This window comes from Nycticebus coucang, chromosome X (assembly GCF_027406575.1).
Source record: "Nycticebus coucang isolate mNycCou1 chromosome X, mNycCou1.pri, whole genome shotgun sequence".
Classification (NCBI taxonomy): domain Eukaryota; kingdom Metazoa; phylum Chordata; class Mammalia; order Primates; family Lorisidae; genus Nycticebus; species Nycticebus coucang.
Window position 1 is genome coordinate 185593311 of NC_069804.1, and position 18332 is coordinate 185611642.

Sequence of the window (18332 nt, forward strand, 5' to 3'; positions counted from 1 at the left end):
GGAGGCGGGAGGAGGGAAGTTATCTGGGGGGACCTCACCTAATGTGCATGATGCAATGGTACATTTCAAAACTATTAAGAAAAGACTATAATTGTGATTGATGTGTTAATCAGTTCAACTTTAGCATTTCACATTGTATATTAAATCGGTACACTGAACCCGATAAATGCATCAATGTACACAGTTATTATTTAATAAAAACAGAAAAATAAATAAATTTTTGAAAAAGTATAATAAATATACAAACATACTTAAAATACATAGGAAAGAATCAGCAGAAAAACCCTTGCAACATGAAAAATCAGTGCAGATCAGCTTTCTCAAGAGATTACTAGGAGACACAGCTGAAAATACCATCCATACAGAAATTGTTGAAATTACATAAGTAGAATTCAGAATATGGATGGAAAATACAATGAATGAGATTGAGAATAAAATGAAAAAAGAAATCCAAAAGAAAATCCAAAAACCGTCTCAAGAAATCAGTGAAATTAAAGACAAAGTCACCAAGAATCTGGACATAATTAGGAAGGATATAGTATAGCTTAAGGAATTGAAAGAGTCATTCAAGGAAGTTCAAAACACAGTAGAGAGTTTCAGCAATAGAGTAGAACATGGAATAGAAAGAATCTCAGAAATTGAAGGCAAGACTTTTTAAACTAACCTAATCACTCAAGAAAGACAGAAAAAAAGATAATAAAAGCAGAATTTTATCTGGAAGAGACATGAAACTATATGAAATGTGTGAATATTCAAATCATAGGTATTCTTGAAGGAGAAGAAGAGGGTCCTAAAATTATGGATATTCTACTTCATGGTGGAGAATTTCCCAAGCATTGTGAAAGACCCAGAAATTCAGATACTAAATAGTTTCTGAACTCTAGCTTGACTCAAATCAAACAAAGCATCTCTTAGACACATTGTAATTAACTTAACCAAAGTCAAAATGAAACAGAAAATTCTGCAAGTAGCCAGGAGGAACCAACTTCTTACCTACAAGGGGAAGAATATCAGGGTGACAGTGGACTTTTCAGCTGAAACTTTTGAAGCCAGAAGGGAATGATCATCTACCTTTAACCTTCTTAAACAAAACAATGTTCAGCCCAAGAGTCTGTATCCTGCTAAACTGAGTTTCATTTCAATGAATAAATCAAATCTTTTATATTGACAAGCAAACATTGAGGAAATTCATGATAAGACCAGCTCTGCAGGAAGTACTCAGACCTGTTCTTCACACTGATCCTCACAATGGACCACCAGCAAAATAGACACCAAAAAACTAATGGACAAAGCCTAGCTTCCACAGTGGTGTAAGGTACAAAACTAAGCAGCAGACCTTCAAAAAATAAGATTAACAGAACTCCACAATACTTACTGATTCTCTCAATAAATGTGAATGGCTTGAATTCCCCATTGAAGAAACACAGACTGGCTGACTGGATAAAAATACACAAGCCGACTATATGCTATCTCTAGTAAAGACATATAACCTAGAAGGACAAACCAAGACTCAGAGTGAAGGGTTGGAAACAATATTTCAGGCAAATGGAAATCAGAAGAAATCAGGGGTAGCAATCTGATATGCAGATATAATTGGATTTAAACCAACAAAAGTAAAGAAAGACAAAGATGGATACTATGTACTGCACAAGGGACAAGATATTTCAATCCTAAATATCTGTGCACCCAACTTAAATGCTCCCAGGCATATAAAATGAATGCTAACTGATCTGAACAATATGATATCCTGCATTGAAGGAGAGAAAATAAGCAAGACTGACCTAGACTACTGATGCTCTATGTGTTGTTGCCGATGGAATACCCCAGTACATATCCATATAGAACCATTGTGTTCAATGTAAATGCCCTGAAAGCTATAGTGTGAGACCTCAGTTGTGGGATTAGGGGAGAATTGGGCTTTTTTTCCTAAATGGATGCCTGCAATTATGAACTAGTTATACATGTGTTTTCTCACTTATTCCTCCAAACAATGAAGTTAAGTAGTTACTGTTATTTGCTCCATGTCAAAGAAGAAAAATATAAAGCTGACAGAGAGATTAAGTATAATAGCTCACCCTAAATCACACAGCCAGGAAGAGGTGGAGTTCAGCTTAGAACTCTGGTGGTCTGCCTGGCTCCAACTCAAGTCCACCCCTTAGTTTTCCTTCTAGGTATACTAATTCTTTTTTTTTTTTTTTATTGTTGGGGAATCATTGAGGGTACAATAAGCCAGTTACACTGATTGCAATTGTTAGGTAAAGTCCCTCTTGCAATCATGTCTTGCCCCCATAAAATGTGACACACACTAAGGCCCCACCCTCCTCCCTCCATCCCTCTTTCTGCTTCCCCCCCATAACCTTAATTGTCATTAATTGTCCTCATATCAAGATTGAGTACATAGGATTCATGCTTCTCCATTTTTGTGATGCTTTACTAAGAATAATGTCTTCCACTTCCATCCAGGTTAATACGAAGGATGTAAAGTCTCCATTTTTTTTAATGGCTGAATAGTATTCCATGGTATACATATACCACAGCTTGTTAATCCATTCCTGGGTTGGTGGGCATTTAGGCTGTTTCCACATTTTGGCAACGGTAAATTGAGCTGCCATAAACAGTCTAGTACAAGTGTCCTTATGATAAAAGGATTTTTTTCCTTCTGGGTAGATGCCCAGTAATGGGATTGCAGGATCGAATGGGAGGTCTAGGTTGAGTGCTTTGAGGTATCTCCATATTTCCTTCCAGAAAGGTTGTACTAGTTTGCAGTCCCACCAGCAGTGTAAAAGTGTTCCCTTCTCTCCACATCCACGCCAGCATCTGCAGTTTTGAGATTTTGTGATGTGGGCCATTCTCACTGGGGTTAGATGATATCTCAGGGTTGTTTTGATTTGCATTTCTCTAATATATAGAGATGATGAACATTTTTTCGTGTGTTTGTTAGCCATTCGTCTGTGGTCTTTAGAGAAAGTTCTATTCATGTCTCTTGCCCATTGATATAAGGGATTGTTGGCTTTTTTCATGTGGATTAATTTGAGTTCTCTATAGATCCTGGTTATCAAGCTTTTGTCTGATTGAAAATATGCAAATATCCTTTCCCATTGTGTAGGTTGTCTCTTTGCTTTGGTTATTGTGTCCTTAGCTGTACAGAAGCTTTTCAGTTTAATGAAGTCCCATTTGTTTATTTTTGTTGTTGTTGCCATTGTCATGGCAGTCTTCTTCATGAAGTCTTCCCCCAGGCCAATATCTTCCAGTGTTTTTCCTATGCTTTCTTTGAGGATTTTTATTGTTTCATGCCTTAAATTTAAGTCCTTTATCCATCTTGAATCAATTTTTGTGAGTGGGGAAATGTGTGGGTCCAGTTTCAGTCTTTTACATGTAGACATCCAGTTCTCCCAACACCATTTATTGAATAGGGAGTCATTCCCCCAAGGTAAGTTCTTGTTTGGTTTATCAAAGATTAGGTAGTTGTAAGATGTTAGTTTCATTTCTTGGTGTTCAATTTGATTCCAAGTGTCTATGTCTCTGTTTTTGTGCCAGTACCATGCTGTCTTGACCACTATGGCTTTGTAGTACAGACTAAAATCTGGTATGCTGATGCCCCCAGCTTTATTTTTGTTACTAAGAACTGCCTTAGCTATACGGGATTTTTTCCGATTCCATACAAAACGCAGAATCATTTTTTCCAAATCTTGAAAGTATGATGTAGGTACTTTGATAGGAATGGCATTGAATAGGTAGATTGCTTTGGGAAGTATAGACATTTTAACAATGTTAATTCTTCCCATCCATGAGCATGGTATGTTCTTCCATTTGTTAATATCCTCTGCTATTTCCTTTCTGAGGAGTTCATAGTTTTCTTTATAGAGGTCCTTCACCTCCTTCGTTAGGTATATTCCTAGGTATTTCATTTTCTTTGAAACTATGGTGAAGGGAGTTGTGTCCTTAAGTAGCTTCTCATCTTGACTGTTATTGGTGTATACAAAGGCTACTGACTTGTGGACATTGATTCTATATCCTGAAACATTACTGTATTTTTTGATGACTTCTAGGAGTCTTGTGGTTGAGTCTTTGGGGTTCTCTAAGTATAAGATCATGTCGTCAGCAAAGAGGGAGAGTTTGACCTCCTCTGCTCCCATTTGGATTCCCTTTATTTCCTTGTCTTGCCTAATTCTATTGGCTAGAACTTCCAGCACTATGTTGAATAGTAAAGGTGACAGAGGACAACCTTGTCTGGTTCCAGTTCTAAGAGGAAAAGCTTTCAGTTTTACTCCATTCAGTAAAATATTGGCTGTGGGTTTATCATAGATACCTTCAATCAGTTTTAGAAATGTGCCACCTATGCCTATACTCTTCAGTGTTCTAATTAGAAAAGGATGCTGGATTTTATCAAATGCTTTTTCTGCATCTATTGAGAGGATCATATGATCTTTATTTTTGCCTCTGTTAATATGGTGGATAATGTTTATGGACTTGCGTATGTTAAACCAGCCTTGCATCCCTGGGATGAAGCCTACTTGATCATGATGAATGACTTTTTTGATGATAAGCTGTAATCTATTGGCTAGGATTTTGTTGAGAATTTTTCCATGTATGTTCATGAGTGAGATTGGTCTGAAATTCTCCTTTTTGCTTGGGTCTTTTCCTGGTTTTGGTATCAGGGTGATGTTTGCTTCATAGAATGTGTTGGGGAAGATTCCTTCTTCCTCAGTTTTTTGGAATAATTTCTGCAGTACAGGAATAAGCTCTTCCTTGAAGGTTTGATAGAATTCTGGAGTGAAGCCTTCTGGACCAGGGCATTTTTTAGTTGGAAGCTTTTTTATTGTTTCTTTGATCTCAGTGCTTGAAATTGGTCTGTTCAGGAGGTCTATTTCTTCCTGGCTAAGTCTAGGGAGAGGGTGTGATTCCAAATATTGATCCATTTCCTTCACATTGTCAAATTTCTGGGCATAGAGTTTCTGGTAGTATTCAGAGATGATCTCTTGTATCTCTGTGGGATCAGTTGTTATTTCCCCTTTATCGTTTCTGATTGAGGTTATTAGAGATTTTACTTTTCTATTTCTAGTTAGTCTGGCCAATGGTTTATCTATTTTATTTATTTTTTCAAAAAACCAACTCCTTCTTTCATTAATTTTCTGAATGATTCTTTTGTTTTCAATTTCATTGATCTCTGATTTGATTTTGGATATTTCTTTTCTTCTACTGAGTTTAGGCTTAGATTGTTCTTCTTTTTCCAATTCCATAAGATCTCTTGTGAGATTGTTGATGTGCTCTCTTTCTGTTTTTCGAATGGAGGCATCTAAAGCGATGAATTTTCCTCTCAAAACTGCTTTTGCAGTATCCCACAGGTTTTGGTAGCTTGTGTCTTCATTGTTGTTATGCTCAAGGAAGTTAATGATTTCCTGTTTTATTTCTTCCTTCACCCATCTGTTATTCAACAGAAGATTGTTTAATTTCCATGCCTTTGGGTGGGGTCGAGCATTTTTGTTAGAGTTGAGTTCCATCTTTAGTGCCTTATGGTCTGAAAAGATACAAGGTAAAATTTCAATTCTTTTGATTCTGTTGATAATTGTTTTGTGTCCCAGGATATGATCAATTTTGGAGAATGTTCCATGGGGTGATGAGAAGAATGTATATTCTTTATCTTTGGGGTGGAGTGTTCTATATACGTCTATCAAGCATAGTTGTTCTAGGGTCTCATTTAAATCTCTTACATCTTTGTTTAATTTCTGTTTAGAGGATCTGTCCAGCTCTGTAAGAGGTGTGTTAAAGTCCCCTGTTATGATGGTATTATCAGATATCATATTGCTCAGACTGAGTAAAGTCTGTTTCAAGAATCTCGGAGCATTTAAATTGGGTGCATAGATATTTAGAATTGAAATGTCTTCTTGTTGTAGTCTTCCCTTGACCAATATAAAGTGACCATCTTTGTCTTTTTTGACTTTAGTTGCTTTAAATACACATGTATCTGAAAATAAGATTGCAACTCCTCTTTTCTTCTGAATTCCATTTGCCTGAAAAATTGTCTTCCAACCCTTGACTCGGAGCTTTAATTTGTCTTTTGAAGCCAGGTGTGTTTCTTGCAGACAACAAATGGATGGCTTGTGTTTTTTAATCCAGTCAGCCAATCTATGTCTCTTCAGTGGGGAATTCAAGCCATTAACATTTATTGAGATAATTGATAAGTGTGGTAGTATTCTATTCGTCTTATTTGGTGAGAGTCCATTGCTTAGTTTTATCTTTTGCATCAGTGTGGACGTTAGGTTCTGTCCTTTGATTTCTGAGTTCTTACTTTGCTGCTAATCCATTGTGGTGGTCAGTGTGCAGAACACGTTGAAGTATTTCCTGTAGAGCTGGTCTTGTTGTGGGGAATTTCCTCAATGTTTGTATATCCGTAAATGATTTGATTTCTCCGTCAATTTTTAAGCTTAGCTTAGCAGGGTACAGAATTCTGGGCTGAAAATTGTTCTGTTTAAGTAGATTAAAGGTAGATGACCATTGTCTTCTTGCTTGGAAAGTTTCATTAGAGAAGTCTGCGGTCACTCTGATGGATTTGCCCCTGTAGGTCAACTGGTGCTTACTCCTGGCAGCTTGCAGAATCTTTTCTTTTGTCTTGACTTTGGACAGGTTCATCACAATGTGTCTTGGAGAAGCTCGGTTAGAGTTGAGGCGACCTGGGGTCCAATATCCCTCTGAAAGCAGTGTGTCAGAATCTTTGGTGATGTTTGGGAAATTTTCTTTTATAATATTCTCTAGTATGGCTTCCATTCCTCTGGGGCATTCTTCTTCCCCTTCTGGAATTCCTATAAGTCGTATGTTGGAACGCTTCATAAAGTCCCATAATTCTGACAGTGAACATTCTGCTTTCTCTCTCTTCTTTTCTGCCTCTTTTACTGTCTTAGTTATCTCAAGAACTTTGTCTTCTACCTCTGAAATTCTTTCTTCTGCATGGTCTAACCTGTTGCTGATACTTTCCATTGCATCCTTAAGTTCCCTAATTGACTGTTTAAGTTCCTTCAGGTCTGCTATATCCTTTTTATATTCTTCATATCGTTCATCTCTTATTTGATTCTGTTTTTGGATTTCCTTTTGGTTATTTTCCACTTTATTAGCAATTTCCTTCATTGTTTCCATCATTTCTTTCATTGTTTTCAACATGTGTATTCTAAATTCCCTTTCTGTCATTCCTAACATTTCTATACTGGTGGAATCATCTGCAGTAGCTACCTCATGGTCCCTTGGTGGGGTTGTTCTAGACTTGTTCTTCATGTTGCCTGGAGTTTTCTGCTGATTCTTCCTCATGAGTGATTTCTTTTATCTGTTTCCTTGCCCTAATTTTCCTTTCACTTCCTCTTGCTCTTTAAGTTCTTATGCCTGTGGACTAAGGGTTACAGGACCAGAAGGGTGAGAAGGTTGAAGAGCAAAAAAAAAGGGGATGAAAGAAAGGAGGACCGAGTGATAAGAAAAAAAGAAAGAGAGGGGGTGGGTATAAGGAATATTGACAAAAAGAAGAGAGGCACAGAAAGAGGTAGACAGGGCAATATAGGTGTACAGTAGGGTACTTTGACACAACCTTAAAGAACCCCACCTTCTGGGGGTGCCCAGTTGCATGGTTCCCTTGAGGTCAGCAGCTCTTTGCTAACCTGATCAGACACAGTACCCCACCTCCACCAAGTAGAGAGGAAAGACAAAAATGCTATAAATCAAACCAAAACAAGAAAACAGAAAACTTTACAGGGATAAAATTGGGTGAAAAACCAAATTATATCGGTAGAAACACTAGCAAAAATGAAGTTGAAGTTATTAAAAAAGGCAGCAATGGGAAATTATAATTAAACTAGGAAAATTGAGAACGAAAAAGGGATCTGTGTGGAAAAGATTGAAATTAAAAAAACAAAAGAACATCAGCAACGTCAAAATAAACAAACAAAAAACCAACCAAAAAAAAAAAAAAAACGAAAAAAATACACAACCAAAAACAAAGCAGTTTGTATATGTTATTGAATATTGTCTGGGCAACACGTGGTCTTCTGGGGTATGAGATGTTAGTCACAGTTCTGATACGACTGGAGGCTGCTGATTTCTCAAACCCCAGCAGGTAGACACCCTAAATCTCTCTTCAGCCTACTTAAAAGGCACTTTGAACTTGTAAACTTGCTGAGCAGAAGCTTTCCCAGCTTTCTCGCTGGAATCGCTGCTGAAGTGGCTATCCACTTACCCAGTGTGCCAAAACTGGTCTCACTCTGCCCCTGAGGGTTAGGGCTGCAAGGCGGCTCAGACCCCACACTTAGGCTACTTGGTTGCTGGGTTACCAGCTCCCACCCGTTTCTAGCTCTGCGACCCTGAGGGCGGAGCTTGCCGGGGCAGATCACTGACAATGGATCCGTGTGACCCACCGCCAAACACTATTAGCTCCGTCTGGCTCAGCGGCTCAGACTGGGGCCCTAGACAACGGCCAAAGTTCTCCGCACTCCCGCTCAGGCCTCCCCCAAGGCAGTTCAACTCAGTGCCAAGTCCAAAGACATCAAAACAGTTCACAGGTAAGGCCTTTCTGGTTTGCAGTCTCGCTGCTACTGAACTTACAGTTGTGGGCGGGTTTAGACGGATTGAACACATGCGACCACTTGCCAGTTTTCCATGGTTTTAGTCCTCCTCTTGGGGTCCAGAAGTCTCTCGCTGACTCCCTGTATCCTCATAGGAGTGATGATAGGCAGTTCCCACCAGCCAGAGATGCCTGGAGTCCTATCTCCCCAGACTCACGGTGCCCAGATGCAAGGAAGCTGTTACTCGGCTGCCATCTTGCTCCGCCTCCTATATGTGCTTTTTCCTAGGTATACTAATTCTAAGCATTCTAAGCAGACTTAATTTTAATGCCTAATTCTTAACACCTGCTTCAAAGTGGCTTTCTATTAATCTGTGAACTCTTGCTGAGCTCTCCCTTACTCATGGCAACTAGCACAGATCCTGGCATAGAGGAAGTAGAAAGTAAATGACGGAAGTAAACTATATAATTCTTATGTTTGGGTAAGAGTCAGTGATTCCTGGGCAGTGCCTGTGGCTCAGTGAGTAGGGCACCGGCCCCATGTAATGAGGGTGGTGGGTTCAAACCCGGCCCCAGCCAAACTGCAACAACAAAAAAAACCTGGACATTGTGATGGGCGCCTGTAATCCCAGCTACTTGGGAGGCTGAGGCAAGAGAATCGCCTAAGCTTAAGAGCTGGAGGTTGCTGTGAGCTGTGATGCCACAGCACTCTACCAAGGGTGACAAAGTGAGACTCTGTCTCTAAAAAAAAAAAAAGAGTCAGTGATTCCTGAAATGGTCTTGAAACATGAGTGCAGAAATCCCATGTATTGGGCTGTGAGATTGCAGCATGAACTTGTTATTTGTCATAACTCTTTGACACAAAGAGTTAGTCTGTTTGTTCCACCAGGGACAGCGTTTACAATTTTGGTTGCCCCCTGAGGCTACTCAAACATTCAGTAATATGGTTGGCATACACTTCTAATTGTTTCCCACGAGGCTCTCTTGCCAAGATACTTTTGTTATTGTTGTTGTTGTTGCATTTTGGCCAGGGATGGGTTCAAGCCTGCCACCCTTGGTATATGGGGCCGGCGCCCTACCCACTGAGCCACAGCACCACCCATTGCCAGGATACTTTTGTATTTCTTAAGTCTCTGTTTAATAAGGTCAGTAAAGTTAATACCCAAGTCAACTGTCACCTCTACAACAAATTTCATGTTGAAAATTCAGGATTACTTTATTGAGCCACATTGTGAGATAATGAGTGACTCCGGGAAGTATATATCGCTTCCTAGAGTGAGAGGCTAGCTGGAGATGCACCAACTGTCATTGACCTTTGTCCCTAGCAAGACAACTGGACTTCATATTACCTGTCTTGGTTTTGCTGCAGCCTTGATTCATGGGCAATGGAGTAACAGTGGACAGTCATAGGGCAACTCAGATTCAGAAGATTCTCTTGGCATAGCCCAGGCCTCTGAAGTCCTTGTCAAGTTTGCCTAGGGAGATGTCTCTTGCGTCTTTCCCAGGTGGACTTCAGAATCTGGGGATCAACCAGTTAGGAAATGTTGATAGTTAAGGAAAAAGAGTGAAATTTAGCCCACACACCTGGTAAGAAGAAATACTCACCTCTGTACACATCTTCATTTTCTACGATACTGCCTGCTTTTTCAGAAGTAGAAGAGAATTACCTGGCATGCATCTAGTCTCCGAAGAAGCAATCAGGAAATAATTCATTCACTATTGATATATACAGCTCTTAGGTCCATAAAACCATTTTAATCTGTTAATATTGAACTCCTCAAGACACTAACAATCAAGCTTGTTGACCTCTGTCTGAAGGAAAGCACTTGCTGAGCAGAGACCAAAGTGATTCCCATCCCACAAGTAAAGGACTACTAGCCAATGCCATAAGTAAGTGAGACTTCATGGCTGTCTGAAGTTTTGTTAAATTCAGGCAAACATGTTATAACTTGGCAAGGGAAGGGTTACCAAAAAATATCATGTTCATCCCAAAGGAAATTTAATCTTAGGAAAAGAAAGTTTTGCTCTAAGTCAGAGCGGGAAGTGGCTCTTGGTCTGGTTTTCTGTACCACTGTCATGAGTGGATTCCTTCAGTGAGTAAGGCCTTAGTACATAGCTAGAAGAAGCCTGACTGATTTGAGTCAGAGGCTCAGTTCATCTTACAGATGCAATTTGGTGATGATTCTATCTTACACTTGAGGGATAGAGTTGGTGGTATGTCATTTTTAAAAATTCACGGCATCCATGGAGTTCACAGTGAATAGTATGTTGAGATTTTTTTTCTTGGAGATGGTGTTGACAATGTTAGAATGGTACAGGCTACTTTTGAGTGCAAAGAGGAAGTGGAGGCTGCTTTCCTCAGACCTCCAGGCAGATTCCGAAGAAGAGAAGGGTCAGTCCACTAATCAAGCACATCTGATGACGTTGTAGTTTGGCTCTGATGGCAACAGGGAGTGACCAATTTCCAAAATGACAAGCCTGCTCTGTGCTATAGGACATAGCAGCAGCCTTTTCACCAAAAGATGGGATTGGAGTAAGCCTGTCCGTGGCCTTTGAATGGTTGTAGTGCTTGCTCTTCAAACCCAAGTATACATTCAGGGCAAACAAAGCCTTTCTAAGGAATATTCAGGCAGAGGTAGTTGCAAATTCTGAATATTTACAGCAAGTCAGAAATCATATTTATGTAACTAAACTTACGAAAAATTCAGATGCTAGTTTAAAATGTGTGTATGTGTGTGTGTCTGAATAGTTTTACAAAATTCTTTGGGAGGAACCCTACAATTATTAAGCATCTGAAAAGCTGTCTAAGTTTATTTTTTCTCCTATTCCTGCTTTAGGATGAAAGTTGACAGCCACCATGAAATGATTAAGCTATACTTGAACCAGTGGTTTTCAAGCTTTAGAATCATTAGAACGAACTTCAAGTCTTGTTAAAACACAGATTTCTGGGCTCCACTCTTAGGTTTTCTGAGTTGGAGGGGTCTGGGGTGAGACCTGAGAATCCATATTTCTAAAAAGTCCTAGAGCTTGCTGATGCTTCTGGTCTACAGACTCCACTTTGAGAACCTCTGGTCTAACCACATGTGTTTTTCTGTGGAAACTGAGATGAGCTACTTGTGATCAAGTTAGTCTTTTCCTTTTTGGTGCCTCCTTCTGTCTAACCTTCCTCATCCTATATTGGAATGGTCAGAATTTTTTTTTAATCTCATAGATAGCAAACAGGAACTAGGGTATTTGCCTTTGTTTCTTCTTTCTCCCCCCATCTTCTTTTTGACTGTCTAATTCCTATTCATTCTTCATGTCTCAGCAGAGATGTCACCCCTTCCTTGATCAGAATTAGTCAGGTAACCTTCCTGGGTGCTCTTTGTATGCCCTTTAACCTACCCCAATACATAATTATATGTCAGAATTGTCTGTTATTTTCTGTCCCTCACATAAGATATTCGAACCTCTTGATGGCATGGTCTGTGTCCAGGAGGTTGCTAGTAGTGAGTCTTTGTATTAGGTAATGAGTTCTTGGTTTCCAAAAACATGAGAATAGAAAGGAAGGTATGGATATAAGACACATGGCAAGGGAATATCATTCTCAGTGCCTGCTCCATATTATGTGTTTGTCAATGTTTATTAAATTAAATGAACACATTAACAGAGTTTGTTGACTTATGTGATATGAAGAGTAAGGCAGAAACTAACATTTGGGAGGTGCTAATACGTCCTAGACACTGATATAGATAGTAAAGTTGAAAATGGTATTGGTTTAGAAAGATATGGGACAAAATAATGGGTTTAACATTGGTCAAGTGGTATTTAAAGTAATAGCAAATGTATACATGGCTATGCACACCTGGAGAAGTGGTACAGAAGATTTATTGATTATAAATTGTAGCACTGTCATTACGAGCATTGACATACGAATCGCACACATCTGTGGCCAGCTTTGTTTCATCCAGCAAGCCTCACCAAGCTCTCATACCTCATCATTCTTGTGCAAGGGAGGTCAATCTAGACCTTGCTGGCCAGAGAGAATATTTGCAACAAAGTCTAGAGCACTTTTGGCCTGGCCAGCAGCCCCAGACACCTGCTTATCTATAGGCAAGAGTCAGAAGGGAACACAGACACCAAGCAGTGCAGTCCTTACTGGCCCACAATGGGTCTCTCCCCTAGATATTCTGATCTCATGACCTTCCCTTTCTCCTTTCTCTTTTCTCTACCCTAAAGAATGATAATGCACTGGCTGAAGAGGTGGGAGGTAAGCATTGGAGGTCTTTCTGTCTCAATCCCAGTGTGGGAAGGGACATGGAACCTTGAGTGGTGAACTTGAGCAAGCAAAACCCAATATTGTTCTGGCTCGGCGCCTGTGGCTCAAGCGGCTAAGGCACCAGCCACATACACCTGAGCTGGTGAGTTTGAATCCAGGTCAAGCCCGCCAAACAACAATGACAGCTACAACCAAAAAATAGCTGGCTGTTGTGGCGGGCACCTATAGTCCCAGCTAACTGGGAGGCGGAGGCAGGAGAATCACTTGAGCCCAGGAGTTGGAGGTTGCTGTGAGCTGTGATGTCATAGCACTCTACCCAGGGCAACAGCTTGAGGCTCTGTCTCAAAAACAAACAAACAAACAAACAAACAAACAAACAAACACCAATGTTGTTCTGACAACCTTTCCCTGTGCCACCACACCATAATCCCTCTTCTCATTCTGTTCTTGAATGATAAGATAATTGGTTTCCACCTGTGGTTAGGTCTCATTTAGCTTGGAGTGGAAGCTCATGGGAGGCTTGTTGGCCAGAAGGTCTGGTGGATGCTCTGTTCTCTCTTCCTCAAACATTATGTTCACACAAGTCCAAGGGTCCAGATCCTTTTATTATTATTATTATTATTTTTTGCTAGAGAACTACCTTTATATTTTTTCCAGCAGAGGATGCAGGGATGGGGGTGGGCCACTGAAACAGCTGGTGGGTTCGGGGATAAAAACTTTGGAGATGAGCTTGTGTCAAGGGCTTTTGTGCTTTAATCAACCGAATAGTATAATCAATGCATTCTTTGTTGACAAAGATCTGATTCAACTGCTTTCTTTCCCCACCTGTAGCTGTGGATAGAAGAAATGAATTACCAGGAAATTGGAAATCATGCCAAAGTGACTGAGTTCATTCTCTTTGAATTCTCCAAATACCCTGCATCCCAGAGTCTTCTCTTCTGGGCACTGATGTTTCTCTACATAGTAACTTTGGCAGGAAACAGCATGATCATTTTCCTAGTAGGAGTCAATCCTCAGCTCCACACCCCAGTGTATTTCTTCCTCAGTAACTTGTCTTTACTGGATCTCCTGTTTTCTACCAGTACTGTACTGCTGATCATGGTGAACTCACTGCAGAACTTCCCCCACCATCTCCTACAGCTCCTGTTTTGCCCAGCTTGCCATTCGAGCCTTCTTGGCACTAGCTGAGTGTTTTCTTCTTGCCAGTATGGCTTATGACTGATTTGTGGCTATCTCAGATCCACTCAGGTACAACCTGGTCATGTCTTCTCGAGTACGTATTGTAATGGCTTTTGTTGTGTGGATGAAAGCCTTCCTACTTACTATTATGCCCAATCTACTCTTTCCTATCAGTTTCTGTGGGCATAATGCAGTCAACCACTTTTCCTGTGAAGTCCAAGCCATCTTTAAATTATTGTGTTCCAATCAGTGTAACCTGGCTTAGTGCACCCTCAATTAATCCCCAACAATTAAAAAAAAAAATTATTGTGTTCCAACACCATTTCCCTAGAGATTATGATGATGGTGTGTGCTGTCATTTCAATGCCAGTACCTTTCATGTTCATCTTTATCTCTTACTTTTTTATTCTCAAGGCTGTCTTAAGAATGCACCAAACTAAGGCCAAGCTTAAAGCCTTTTCTAGATGTGGCTCTCACTTGGTCATGGTCACCATCTACTTTGGGACACTAATATATATTTATATGAGACCACAGATGAAAAATTCCCAAGATATAGATAAAATTGTCTCTATATTTTATGCAGCAGTGACCTAAATGCTAAATCCCTTTATCTACACCCTGAGAAATAAGGATATAAGACTGCTCTCAGGAAAGTAACTTGTGGGGCTAATGACTCGAGCACACAATAGCATGCTGGGTAATAGGACAGTGCAAGGGCTTGAGCTGCCCTGGCCAATTTGTATCTGTGAATGGATTTTGGAAATGGGAAATAAATCATACCAAGAGCAGGATTCAATGACGAAAATATAGAAGTGCTTTGTGTCACATGAATCTTAAATAAACATAAAATGCAATCTACACAGAAAGAGCAAGGTTTGAAATGTATATAACAGAAAAGTAATCAATAGTCTGTATGTATATAACCTCTTGAAAATCATTAAGGCAGAAAATAAACACTCTAATAAGAAAATGGTTAAAGGGCATAGACACACAATTTAGTAAAGAAGAAATAAACATTCACACTTATGCAACAAAATATCACTTTTCACTTCACATATTAACAAAAACATAAAAACATTTATAGCATATAGTGTTGGTGAGGATTTGGGGAAACATTATTGGAGAGCCTGTAAATTTGTACAGCCTTTCTGGAGAGGGAGCCCTTAGCTGGCAGTCATCTTGTCCTCTGCATTTGCTGCTCTGGGAGCACTGGAACAGGTATGCAAGGCCAGTGACTCTGAAAAATATCCAACCCAGTATAAGATGTCAACCTCTGCTTTTCACAGACTCCCACAGACTGTACATTTGAGGTGCTTGCCCCTGCACCCTTCCAGACATTAAGAGAACCTTGGGGGAAATGGTGGTTTCTCCCCAAAGGCAACTCCTTCACCTCTGCCCTCTTTATGAGGAAGCTGTAGAATGGGCTTCTTTGAAAAGGCACCTCTTGAAAATTCCTGCAGTGAGGTAGTTGGTCCTGAACATGTGGCCCTCTTTATTTAGAGGGGGAGTTATTTTGAAGATCTTTTTTTCACACCTGTAGACCTTGGTCATCAATTACCAGAAAATAAGAAAAACTCACTTTGACATCTCATCTCATCATGCCACCTCAATGTGTCTACACCACAGAAATGCTCATAGATTTATGTAATAGTTAGGTGCAAGAATGTTTACTAAAGCAGTCTTTGGATTTGTGGGAATTTTGAATAAAAGTCTCCAGTGTCCTTCAATTGACCAGTGTTTAAATAAATCCATATTATAAATAATATCCATATTATGAAACATTGCGAAGCTTTGGTATCCCCACTCTATGAGTCTCTTATTCTTTTAAGACCAGAAAGTCTCTTAGCTATTGGACATATTCTTTTCATAATGATGACTGATATGTAAGATGGGTGACCATGACACATCTTAAGGCCTAGGATCAAATTAGCACTTTGTTACTTTCATCCACATTCCATTAGCTAAAGGTAGTCACACAATCAAGCTCAATATCAGTGGGGCTGTCCTCAAAGTCATGTGGCTAAAGGTATGGATGAAGATGAAGATTAAGAATTGAAAAAAATACTACAATCTACCACAGAGGGCTAGGCAGTGCTAGGGCATGGGCAAGGAGTCTGGAAACTTTACATGTGTTGGAGGAAAAAAACAAATATATACTCAATTCTACCACTGTGGGAAGTGGGTATAGTTGATGACTCTGGCTAGCAGTCACCATCACCTGTTGGGCCACAGTCAGTTGTCTACTGGGTTGTGAGGTAATAAGTAACCCTCCATAGCATGAAATCTATTGTTATACTGTTTTCAGGAACACTTATGTTACAAGAGGAAGAAACCACCTCTATCCAGGTCATCTATTTGGACTTCATGGGCAAAGGTGGTGGAGAGAACAAGCTTTGAGGAGAGTGAGGGCAGCATAGATATTCAAATTACACTGGGGTACTGAATTTATAATGGTGACAATCTCTCTGGTTATCTCCTCCAGCCATGCACCACAGCTTAAAAGCAAGAATGGAGAAAAGAGATGGTCAGATTAATTTTGGCTTGGGGACTTGTGATTGAAGGTCTAGGGATGCAGCAATTGTGTTCCCAGTTCTTAGAAAGGTGTCTTGATGAGGACCAAGAACAGGGAGCATGAAAGTAATGAAGTGAAATAACTAAAGTATCAGGGAGTTGTGTTGACAAAGCAATAGCATTTTCCAATTTATTTTGAAAAAAATTAAAACATAAAAAGAAGGTAAAAATTGGCCATAATCATTCCATTTTAAAAATGATCCTATAAAGCAGTGAAAATCTGTCCACTCACTTTCCAGAGAAACCATGGGTAACACAACACATTTTGATCATGGTAGAGAAATAACCAAAGAAAAAGAAAGAGCCATAATTCTTATAAAGATTGATTTTAGCTGGTTTAGGGAGAAAGAGATTTATTACAGTGGTGTTTCTTAAAATTGTATTGGTTATTTATTTTTTTTTTCTGGTTCCATACGAAACAAAGACTACTTTTTCCAGTTCTTCAAAGTATGACATTGGTGCTTTGATGAGGATTACACTAAATCTGTAGATCGATTCTGGTAGTACAGATATTTTAATAATGTTGACTCTTTCCAGCCATAAACATGGTAAGTCCTTCCATTTGTTAACATCTTCTGTTATTTCTTCTTCTTTTTTCTCTTAACAATTTTTTGATTAAATCATATATGTGTACATGAATGCATTTATGGGGTACAATGTGCTGATTTTATATACAATTTGGAATGCTTACATCAAACTGGTTAATATAGCCTTCACCTCACTTACTTAATTATTGTGTTAAGATATTTATATTCTACTCTTAATAGATTTGACATATACCCTTGCAATATGTACCATAGATGAGGTCCCACCGATTACCCTCCCTCCATCAAACCTCTCCCTCCCCTCCCATCCCCTTCCTTTTCCCTCCTTCATCCTGGGCTATCGTTGTGTTTTATCATTTGTATGGAAGTGTGGGTAATTATATATTGGTTTCATAATAGTACTGAGTACATTGGATACATTTTCTTCCATTCTTGAGATACTATACTAAGAAGAATATGTTTCAGCTCCATCCATGTAAACATAAAAGACATAAAGTCTCCATCTTTCTTTAAGGCTGCATAATATTCCATGGTATATTAATTAATGTTTGTTAATCCATTCATGGGCAAATGGGCACTTGGGTTTCTTCCATGACTTGGCAATTATGCATTGGGCTGCAATAAACATTCTGGTGTAAATGTCTGTGTTGTAAAGAGATTTTTGGTCTTCTGGATAGATACCTAGTAGAGGAATTGCAGGATCAAATGGCAGGTCTACTTTTAGGTCCCTCAGTGTTCTCCAAACTTCTTTCCAAAAGGAATGTATTAGATTGCATTCTCACCAGCAGTACAGAAGTGTTCCCTTTTCTCCACATCCATGCCAACATCTGTAGTTTTGGGATTTTATGATGTGGACCACTCTTAATGGAGTTAGATTATATCTCAAAGTGGTTTCAATTTACATTTCTCTGATGATTAAAGACAAAGAGCATTTTTTCACGTGTCTGTAGGCCATATGCCTGTCCTCTTCAGAGAAGCTTCTGTTCAAGTCTCTTGCCCACAATGAAATGGGATCACTTGTTCTTTTCTTATTAATTAATTTGACTTCTCTGTGGATTCTGGTTATCAAACCTTTGTCAGAAACATAACCTGTCTGCTTGCTTTACCTACTGTGTTCTTGGCTGTGCAGAAGCTTTTTAGTTTGATCAAATCCCAGAAATGCATTTTTGGTGTTGCTTCAATTGCCTGGGGGTCCTCCTCATGAAATATTCTCCCAGGCCAATTTCTTCAAGTATTTCCC